We start from the raw sequence: 12,207 nt of genomic DNA, 5'->3' as shown, positions 1-12,207 counted from the left end.
AAGTACTCCTAATCCATGGGCTGCAGAATGGACATTGTGTTTGCAGGCATAATAACAATATCCATCTCCTTGTATATCTCCATCAGAGATCTAGGGTGACTAGGTCCATTGTCAATAAATAGTAATATTTTGAAAGAAATCTCATTTCTTAAGCAATAGTTATCAACAATAGGCTTAAATATTCGGTAAACCATGCCATAAACAGGCTTTGTTATTCCATTTATAGAGCTCAGGCAGAGTAGATTTAGCATAATTCTTAAGGGCCCTAGGATTTCAGAATGGTAAATGAGTATTGGCTTCAAGTTAAAGTCACCAGCTCCATTAGCCGCTAACAAGAGTGTCAGCCTGCCCTTTGAAGCCTTGAACTCTTCCAATATAAGACTGTTTCATCTACATTAAAAATCTGTTGGTGTGCTGCACACCAACATGGCACATGTTTACATATGTAACTAACCTACATGTTGTGCACATGTACCCTAAAACTTAAAGTCTAATAAAAAAAAATCTGTTGTGTAGTATAGCCATGTTCATCAGTGATTTTAGCTAGATCCTCTGGATAACTTGCTGCAGCTTCTACGTCGGCATTTGGTGTTTCACCTTACACTTTTATGTAATGGAGATGGCTTCTTAAACCTCATGAACCAGTCTTTTGCTAGCCTCAAATCTTTCTTCTGCAACTTCCTCACCTTCTCAGCCTTCATAGAATTGAAGTGAGTTAGTGCCTTGCTCTGGATTAGCCTTTGGCTTAAGAGACTGTTGTGGCTGGTTTAGTCTTCTATGCAGACCACTGAAATTAATGATCATAAAGGGTTGTATTTATAAAGACTACTACTGTTATTATTGTTATTGTTCTTGTCATGCGTCCAATATCTTTCAGCCAAGGTGGTCTCCTCTGTATTTTCTGACTACAGCCTATAATTTCCCACCTCTGTACTCTGTCTCAAGTGCCGTTCCTCCTCCATGTACACTGTCAAATTTTTTAAATACTTTTAAAATTGTGATAATATATACATAACACAAAATTGACCATTTTAACCATTTTAAGTGTAAAGTTCATTGGCATTGAGAGCATTCGTATTGTTATGTAACCACTATCCATGTCTAAAACTTTTCCATCTTCCCAACTGAAACTCTGTACCTATTAAACACTAACTCCTCCCTCTTCTCATCTCTTACAACCACCATTCTACTTTCTGTCTATGAATTTTACTATTCTAAGTATTCCAAATAAGTTGAATCATACAGTGTTTATTCTTTTATGTCTGGCTTATTTCCCTTAGCGTAATGTTTTCAAGGTTCATTCGTGTTGTAGCGTGTATCCAAATTTCATTTATTTTTAAGGCTGAATAATATCCCATTGTACGTACATAACACATTTTCTTTATCCATTCATTTGTTGATGGACATTTAAGTTGCTTCCACCTTTGGCTATTGTGAATAGTGCTGCTATAAACATGAATGTACACATTTGTGTCCCTGCTTTCATTTCTTTGGGGTATATACCCGGAAGTAGAAATGCTGGATCATATGGTAGTTCTGTGTTTAGCTTTTTGAGGAACTGCCATACTGTTTTCCACAGCGGCAGTATATCCTGTCAAATTTTAAGTGTCAAGGTCCAGCTCCATTACTACCTCCTCCAAGACATTTTTCAAATCCCCTTCTAGATAGAAGAGACTTCTATCTGGAAGGGTTGTGGTCATTTACTTGCAGATTGCCTTCCTTCAGCCTCTTTTAGAAGAGTCTTCTTGATTTCCCACATAGCTTCGCTCAGAGGCAGGTGCCCAATATGTATTTAGTGAATGAATGAATGAAAGAAAGAAAGAATAAATGCATGAATCAAGCAATGGCCAGAGCTGCTGACAACTCACAGGGGAGAGTGCAGGGGATTAGTGAGAACTCCCCACCTGAGAAGACGTCAACTCCCGAAATGCTTTGGTACATGGATGAGGTCGGTGAGCCACTTCTGCATTCTCTTCACAAATCCAGCGTAGTGTTACTTCCTTGGCTCACTCTCCTTCATTACATTAAGAAGCAGCATGTGTTGCTGGTGTCTGTTGGATTTCCCTAATACGAAAAACAGGTTGCCACTTGGGTCTGCAGAGACATTTGGATGCATTGTATTTAAATTTTGTTTTCATTGAAAATTTGTAGCTGCCACCTTCTACTCTAATGTAATGAATAATTAGAAGCAATTACAAGGAAATTTAGCAAATTACTAAGCCATCTAGGAGTAAAAATTAGTGTTTATGGTGTTCTTCCTTTGCTGTCTAGCAATCTAAAATGATATATGATATGCATGCAGACAACATGCACAAATACTTTTCTATGCACCCAGCAGTTTTCCAGTAAGATCGTAAAAATCAGTGCATGGCATTAGCGTCTTGTGATGTTAAAGGGCCTTTTCAATAAATATTGGATGGTGGGGCAGGGAATGATGAACTTGAGCAGTAAAAACTTAACCACAAAATGTTATTGGTGGTGGGGTAGATTATGTTCTTTTTTAAAGTTAATTTTTCTATTGTATATTTTAATTTTAAAAATTAAGGAGGAAACCAGAAAAGTGAAATAAATAAAAATGCTGTCTATACCCTTTATCCAGAAAATACTATTTTCCCATTTTTATTGGTATATTGACATTATTTTCTTTGCATGTTTACATGTATTGTCATTATTTTTATCAAACTGCACAAAAAAATACCATTTTGATTTAAAAACTCAGTAGAATCATGTAAACATGCCTCTGTTACTATGGCCAGTCACATAGACAACGCATAATTATTTTACATTCCTTATGCTTGTAGTTTTAGCTTGTTTCCAATTTTTAATTATTATAAATAATACTATAGTGAACCTCATAGTCCATACAACTTTTAAAATATATTTTAAAGCTAAAATTCTAAGAAGAAGGATTTTTATGTTAAAGAAAATAAACTTTTCAAAGTTCTTAATTCTTATTACCTCATCACTTACCAAAAAGCTTATACTTAATTTGTTTTTCAACTTGCAGTGTAGAGAATACTTGTTTTACTGCAACTGCACAAGTATTAATAATATCATTAAAGCATTTTGTTAGTTTATGAGACAATTTTAATATTTTTTATTATAACTGACTTTGGGTGAACTTGAAATCAGTCAGGTTCAGTAGCAAGAAATAGAATTCACCTATCTTACAAATATTTATTTCATAACATGCGTTGCACAAGAAAGAGGCCTAGGTTGAGCTTTGAGATATAACTTTAAGAGCAGCACTGCAGCACTGGGTCACAGAGAGAACTGCTCCTGCCTCATGAAGCCATCACAATGGAGAAGCTACTATAGGAGAACCAAACAATACTGCAGCAATTGCTGGTGGAAATGACAGAAGCAGCACAAAACATGCCCTTATCTCATTTCTGCCTTCCAAATTAAATAATATCTAGAATCATAGCTGCAAGGGAGTCCAATAAATGTAGTTTTAAGATTTTTTTAGCTTCTACAGTGCAGGAAGACCCCTGAGAAGGCAGGTAGAATAGATGTTAGGTGCTAATCTCCCATATCCACCCATGTGTTTGTGATGCTTGTTAACCTATTAGATGAATTGTCAATTTTTAACCCTTTCTGAGCTAACTTGTAAAAGAAGCTACCAGAGGCCAGAAAGATATATTATTTCTAAGAAGCATATAGCATTATCCTTAGCAAAACTGGAGACCCGGTGAAAGTGAGAAAGGGCAGGAGATGATTCCATATACTCCCACATTGCAGGGGGTTCCAAAGATCTCAGGTAAGTTTATTTGTATATATGTCAATATATAAGCATTAAAAAGAAATATTTTTTTTGTTGTGTTTAATACAGCAGCATGCTAATTCAAATATTATTATTTTTCCCTTCCTGATAAAAATTGGACCTTATTCATTTATTAACTTCTTAAATAACTTGTTTCTTCATTGAATGAATTATGATCATTTAAACATAATCAGTAATAAATCAAAGAATCTTTCGTTACCCCTCACTCACCTACTAGGGCCGCTGTGTTGTATAATTCCAGGGTTCACTGATTACGTAGAATATAACGTGAATGGCACCCAGTGGAGCTGTGCTCCAACACAGTGGCCCTGTCAATTCCCTTAATTCATTGGATAACTGAGTCTACTTTTTTTGTTAGACTAATTTTAAGAAAGTTGCTGATACCCAAGGGAGCTACAAAAGGTTATGGGGAACCGGGCCCTTAAAAAACCTAGGAGGGCCTTTTTTCAGAGATGATATGAGCTCAGAAGCCATCAGTCAGGCCCACCAACATCCTTCTCCAAGGAAATCCTTTTGTATTCATGCCTTTTTGCCATTTGACTTAGCAACCAAGATTGAACAATTTTTCCTATGGATGATACAGCTTTTACTTTGAGGGCTGTTTGGAAGACTAAATCTAAAGAAGTAGTGGATTCATTTAAGAAAACGGGAACAAATCTGTTGCAAAGGCAAAACATTAACAGTTCCTTTCAAAGTCCCTCTTTAAAGCCTTTGATTGGGAGTTGACTCTTAACCCATGACATTTATGAAATTATCAATGGAATTGCACTAGGGGAAGATTTCTGAACCCTGACCTCTTCTCTCCAGCTACTCCTGTCTAAGAACCAAAGGCAGGTCCCTGGAAAAAATATCCTTCAGATGCTGCTGAGAAGCCAAGTTCCGCTAGGTTTATGAGTGGTGGGGATGAATCTGAGTGAGTTGATGGCTCCCATCAAGTCCTGCTAAAAGTAAATTATATGACCTCTGTTAGTGGATAGATGAGGGGCCATCTCAAGTAGAGACTAATTCCCTGTAGATGAGATTTTAAATTCTGTTGTTAGGAAAATAGAAGGCTACCAGACTTTGGATGTTTACAAAAACCATTGTTTCTTGTTTTCCCATAGGCAAGGGCAAGAGTTGAGCTGTGAGGGGAATCTGGGTTTAGATAAGGGGTGGTGGGGGTGAAAGAGATTGAGAGGGAGAGACAGAGAGAAACAGAAAGACATGGTTAGAGAAATCTCACCTTTTTTGGAAAGGCTACAGTCTACAATTACCATATTTTCTAGATTTTCTAGGACTATCTGCATTTTAAATATTTACTTTCATTATCCCCATGAAACATCAAAATATTCTGGAAATGTAAATATTTTGACAAATGGTAACTGAATCAGGTCATTAATCATTACAAGTGTGTGAATTCATTCTCTTGGTTCTGAGCATGAATTCAAGGGTATCAAAGGGAAAGTTGATGTCACTGATTAGTGACTTCTGGGCAGCAGGGAAGTTATCAATAGGCTCTGGCACTGAAAATTCTCTTTTAAAATGCGAATCAATATTCAGAGGCTTGTCAAGAGATGTTTGGGGAAAGAAACAGAAAATATAATAGTTCCCCTTTATCTGCAAGGGGTATGTTCCAAGAACCCCAGTGGAAGCTTAAAACCTTGAGTAGTACTGACCTCTCTACTGGCTGAGCATCCTTAATCTGCAAATTTAAAATCCAAAAGCTCCACAATCCAAAACTCTCTTGAGCATCGACATGATGGCATAAATGGAAAATTCCATACATAACACCGAACACAAATTTTGTTTCATGCACAAAATTATTAAAAATATTATACAAATTACTTTCAGGCTATGTGTATAATGTATGTATGCAACACTAATGAATTTCATGTTTATACTTGGGTCCTATCCCCAAGATATCTCATTATATATATGCAAATATTCCAAAATCCAAAAAAATAAAAAATTTGAAACACTTCTGGTTCCAGGCATTTCCAATAAGGGATATTCAAACCATATATGCTATGCACGAATTTCTTTTTCCTTCTTTACAATTTCATGAAGAAATTGTAGAAGATTTGTTTTTACTGCAGATCTTAGCAAGTACAGCATATGATTTTTTTCTTTCCTTATTAAGTGGAAAACATCCACTTTTTCACTTAAAGAAAACATTTTGTGACTTCTCCTTTACATATCCAAATTGCCAGCAGCACTACTTTTGCACTTTGGAGCTATGATTGAGTAAAATGAAAGTTACTTGAACACAAGTACTGTGACATGGCAACCAAGATGGCTACTGAGTGACACACAGGCAGGGAGCTTACACACCGTGGATACCTGGACGACGGGAGGATTCAGGTCCCAGGTGGGATGGCGCCGGATAGTGTGACATTTCATCACGTGCCTCCAAATGGTGAGAAATTTAAAACTTATCAATTGTTTATTTCTGAAAATTTCCATGTAATATTTTTGGACTGTGGATGACCACCAGTAATTGAAACCTCAGAAAGCAAAATCTCTGCTAAGAGGAGGCTACTGGAAATAATTACTGAACAAACGAAGTTCTTCTCACAAGCTTAAGTAGGAAGATACACTAGCAGTTTTACTCACTGATGAATAGCAAAGACAAATGCAAGTTATTGCACTAATTGTTATATGCTTTCTGCTATATTTTAATTTTTCATTAGAATTTTCCACTTTCAATAAGACAATTTTTGTTTTCTTTAGACGGAGTTTCACTCTTGTCACCCAGGCTGGAGTGCAATGGCGCGATCTCGGCTCACTGCAACCTCCGCCTCCGGGGTTCAAGTGACTCTCCTGCCTCAGCCTCCCGAGTAGCTGGGATTACAGGCACGTGTCACCACACCCAGCTAGTTTTTGTATTTTTAGTAGAGACAGGGTTTCACGATGTTGGCCAGGATGGTCTCAATCTCTTGACCTCGTGATCCACCTACCTTGGCCTCCCAAAGTGCTGGGATTACAGGTGTGAGCCACCATGCCTGGCCTCAATAAGACAATTACTTAAATTTATAACTATGATTTCACTGTCATATTCCTCTAAGATTTTTTACATAAATAAGTTCAGGAATCAGAGAATGTTGTCAAGTGAGGAAGGCAAGGTAACTAAAGGCAGGGATTTGGGAGCTGGCTGAGGAATCAAAACCAGTTTCTGCGACTTGCTAGATTTGCAATAAATTGCTTAATCTCTCTAAGATTCAAGTCTCTTACTTGAAAAATGGAGGAAATAAATGTCTCATAAATTTGTAGTGGTTGAGGATTAAATGAACTAATGTTTGAAAAGTGTTTGACCCCAGAGTGGGTATTCAATAAATGATAGCTGTTATGAAAAGTACTAATAATGAAATAATGTGAGCAAAAGTCTTAGAGTGAATTCAAGATTTGCGATGTCCCCCTATCTCTGTACTATGTGGCTAGCTATGTTCTAGGTGGTGCAGGATCTGTTAGCCTGAACCTCTGAGTGAGGCCCATGCAGAATCCCCTGCTGATGAGCGATGAGCATGTGGAATGAGGTAGAAATGTACTTTTGCCTTTTTAAACCACTGTAATGCAGGGGTTGTTTGTTACTGCAGCCTAAGCAGCCTCTCCTGATGGATGCAGGAGGGAACACAGATGCTTCCACTGCTACCATATCTAGGACCCGGGGTGAGAGATGATTTGGACAGTTTACAGAACAAGGGACAAGTAGGCATATGAGTGGTGGACACAGTGGCCATGATTGGCAGGAGGTGATGGCTACTCCAGCAGTGAGCAGTATTGTAGAATAGGCATGGAACCCCATATCCTAACCGACATTGAATCAAGAAAAATAGTACTCATTTGGAATGGTCTTGAACGTACTGGTTCAGTTCCAGGAAAGTCTCAAGGGAGGTTAAAGAGATTTGAAGACCTGTATGTTTTTATAGGCACTGTCTTCTTTCCTTCACAAAACAGGATGGAATTATCATGCTAATGTCTGCAGAGAAGGAAGCACAGATTAGGTGACTGTGGCTACTATGAGGGCCAAGGAGGCCCTCCCACCCATCCTGTGGGATGCACCACCTGTGCTCACTAGGCCTATGGAGAGGGGAGTGACTGGGGCACCTGCTCACCCCTGTACCATGCCTGTTCTTCAGCTTCAGCTCTGGATCCCCCAGAGAGGGACTGCTGCCTGCATCTGGGTTCCTGGACAAACATGCAGTCTACCAGTAAGTGCTTTTAAATCCCCAAGAATGTAATTGCTTTATATTCCCTCTAAGTGGGCACACCCCATTAACACATCTGAAATTGAGACCTTTTCCAAATAGAAAAGCATAAACTTTGTGGTAAAGCTTCTTCAGGCCCTTTATCTCCCTGTCCAGGCCAGCGTGTTCTCCAAAAAGAGGAAAATGAGTGTTCTGCTCCCAAGAGATCACGGCGTCCACCTGAGTCCCACCAGCCGAGTCATTTGTCTGCTCCTGTAGCATTTACCTTTATAGTGCAAAATCTCAGGGTGCTGGCATTTCAGCCACATGCAGGAGGTTGATGCATGGTAAGCAACCTTTCATATGTTGAATTACCAGTGCCCTGGTCAAACCCTGGACAGAGCATCATCATCTAAATAGTTCACATCCTGATTCAGTGTTTCCCAAGCACTATGCCACAGAACCCAAGTTCTGGAAGACATAGATGCCGGGATACTAAGGGGTTCTCAGGTCAAAGCATTTGGGGGTTCATTGTATTCTTTTTTTTTTTTTTAACGGAGTCTCACTCTGTCGCCCAGGCTGGAGTGCAGTGGCGCAATCGGGTTCATTGTATTCTGTTTTCCCTTCCCAGCAATTTGAACTGCTTATTAACATATTACAGTTCTAACAGGTCCCCACATAAAACGTAATCTCTGTGACTCAAAAAGATTGATTGATTTATGTTTCTGAAATTTATCTGACTTTGACTATGAGCCATGTTTAGTATAGCAAAATGATTAACATCTTAAGGAATAAACAATTTTTCTCAAATTTATTTTTCTGTATTTTTTCTCAAATTTATTTGAATTTGGCCATGAGTCATGTTAGTAGAGCAAAATGATTAACATCTCAAGAAATAGTGAACATTGCCGCACTGACTTAAGAATCAGCACCCTGATTTATTCCTATAGCTTGAGGCAGCACCACCTCTTGCCCTGTCCATAGGAATAACTTAGGTTGGAGATGGACCATATTCAGTCCAGCCAAGATGTTTGCATGAAGTCCCTGAAGGACTCAGCCCTTTCCAACTGGGAGACTTCCAGAATAAACAAAGATGTTCATGAATTGGTGGGTTCATTGGGCATTACTAATTGCTTATTCAACTTTTTTTTGCTTTTTTTCTCTGAATGTTTCAGTATTTGATCATCTCAAGATCAGTAAGGAATTCAACTGGTCACTGTCACAGCTGAGGTTTTCTGGTGTTCAAATATGTCTATTTCAGACAGAATAATGCCACCCTTCCCCCACCCCCACAAAGATATCCACTCCCTGGATCCATGTTACCTTACATGGCAAAAGGAACTTTCTGGTTAAATTAAGAATCTTGACATGGGGAGATTATCCTGGAATATGTGTGTGGCTCTAATGTAATCCCAGGGTGTGTATAAGAGGAAAATAAGAAGGTCCATGAGAGAAAAAGATGTGATGAGGGAAGCAGAGGTCAGCGTAATGCACTTTGAAGATGGAGGAAGGGGCCATGAGCCAAAGAATGCAAGCTTAAAGAGGCAAGGAAATAGAGTCTCACCTAGATCCTCCCAAAGGAATGCAGCTCTGTCTACACCTTGATTTTAGCCTTGTAAGACTTATTTTGGACTTCTGACCTCCAGAACGTTAAGATAATAAATTTACGTTGTTTTAAATTTACCATAGTAAACTTACAGTAATTTGTTACAATACAAATAGGAAACTAATACAATACCTTAATCCTATCCTACCTCAAACTGGACCAGGCCCATATAATCAAACTTAGAGCATCCGCTCTAAAGGGAGATTATTCTAATTTAGAAGGAGCCAACTCCCAACATCTCCTCCTTTCTATCCACTTCCAGAAGCTGGGCCCCCTATGAGAGCAACTACTCCATACGGAAATGAATTATTGGTTGTTACCATGGCTTCCTCAGGCATAGAAGAACCCCTCATAGGCATGCTCAGACCACCAGAAGCAAGAGCAGATGAGGCAGACCTAGCAACGCAGGTTCAGAAGAGGAACTGTGTGCTACTTTCTTGGACAGGTTTGATTTTACCTTCTGCTGCATGCAGCCAGCAACCCAAGCAATTCCCTTTATTCTGGAAACCAGAGCACATATCAAGAGGTGGCATCATTTCAGGAATAGGAAAGTCATGTGACCAAAGGAAGTTGTAGCCATGCATTATGGATACAATAAACAGAAACAATATGGAAGAACATGTAGGCAGAGGGGATACCTACATATACGGCACCCAAAATTTAGGGCCACTCAGAGATAGTATCCTGGGAAGCCCAGCCTGTATGCTGAGAACCTGCAATTAGGATAATCAATCATCTCAGATGCCTGGGACTGAGGCAGTTCCCAGACATGGAACTTTCCATTCCCAGACATGGGACTTTCCATTTTAAAACCAAGACAGTCCTTTCATACCTTGCTGGTGGGAATGTAAACTGGTACAGCCACTTTGGAAAACAGTTTGACAGTTCCTCAGTAAGTTAAACATAGAATAACCATATGACCCAGCAACTTCATTCCTAAGGGTATGCCCCAAATAACTGAAAATATATGTCCACATAAAAACTTGAACAGGGGCTGGGCATGGTGGCTCACACCTGTAATCCCAGCACTTTGGGAGGCCGAGGCAGGTGGATCTCCTGAGCTCAGGAGTTCAAAACCAGCCTGGCCAACATGGTAAAATGCTGTCTCTACTAAAAATACAAAAATTAGCCTGATGTGGTGATGTGTGCCTGTAATCCCAGCTACTCGGGAGGCTGAGGCAGGAGAATTGCTTGAAACCAGTAGGGCTCCCAGGAGGCAGAGCTTGCAGTGAGCTGAGATTGCACCACGGCACTGCAGCCTAGCCTGGGTGACAGAGTGAGGCTTCCTCTCAAAAACAAACAAACAAACAAAAAAACTTGAACAGGGATATTGATAGTGGCACTATTCACAGTGGCCAAAAGGAAAAAGCAACTCAAGTGTCCATCAACCGATGAATAAACAAAATGTACTTTAGCCATACAGTGGAATATGATTCAGCCATTAAAAGTGATGAAGCACTGAAACATGCAATAACATAGATGAACCTGGGAAACACTATGCTAAGTGAAAAAAGCTAGTCACAAAAGCCCTTTTACTGTATAATTCCATTTATCTGAAATGTCCAGAAGTGGGAAAATGTATAAAGACAGAAAGCAGATCAGTGGTTGCTGAGATCTTAGGGAAGGGGAAATAGGGAATGACTGCCAATGGGTGTGGGGTCTCCTTTGGGAGTGATGAAATGTTCTGGAACTAGATAATAACAGTGGTTGCACAACATGAATGCACTAAAAGCCACTAATTGCGCATGCTAAAATAGTGAATTTTGTATTATGTGAATTTTACTATAATTAAACAATTTTTTAAGAAACAAGACAGTCCCAGGCAAAGTGGGATGAGTTGGTCACCCTATGGCTAGCATCCACACTGGTAAGGAAACCAGGCTCAACTGTATGGTAAGGGAAGATCACGATACTCAGAGATACCACGTCAAGCTCCATGTTTTGCTGGAGAGGACCTGGGTCAGAGGAGTGGGTGTCGTAACCCATCTCACCCCTCACAGAGGAACCTAAAGGTTGTGGAGTCCTCTGCTTGGTAAAGCTGGGGTCACCCTAACCCTGCCACACCAGAGCCAGGGTCTCAACAGATACACGTGATGTTGGATAGACAGGGAGATTCAACCAGTCATTACCTATTCCTCAAACACTTGTGCTCATTTGATCACCTCTAATAAAGGTTCTCTGGCTGTGAATCCAGACTACCCCTCCCTGGAGTCCCTGGATTTGGGGTGGGAGATTCACAAGAAGTTGCTACAGGCATCTGGAATCCAGTCAGTGTGTTTTCAAGCCACCTCAAGGGCCCTTGCTCCTTTGTTGCCCTGCGTCTCCACCCCTTTGACCCCTTTATCCAGTGGGTAATCATTTAACCTATTCTTGGACCTTGATCCTCAATACGGAACTTGTGAGTTTTGCTCATCAGTTGATAATGGGAGAAATATTTGCTTCTGTCCAGTCCTGGGCTCCCACAGGGCTGAGTAAGGACATTTCTCTGTCCCAACTGCCAGAGGCAGGAGATTAGACAGGGATGACAATTAAGGGGTTACTGGTATTAGGAAAGTCATTAAAACTGGAGATATAACTAGGTAAAAAAGAAAAAGCTAGAAATGTGGTTTCACTGGATAAAAAGCAATAATAATTAAAGCATTCACAAAAATGTT

The sequence above is a fragment of the Pan troglodytes genome, chromosome 11 (genome assembly GCF_028858775.2).
Source record: "Pan troglodytes isolate AG18354 chromosome 11, NHGRI_mPanTro3-v2.0_pri, whole genome shotgun sequence".
NCBI lineage: Eukaryota > Metazoa > Chordata > Mammalia > Primates > Hominidae > Pan > Pan troglodytes.
The sequence above is the reverse complement of the archived record's forward strand: the minus strand, read 5'-3'. Positions refer to the sequence as shown.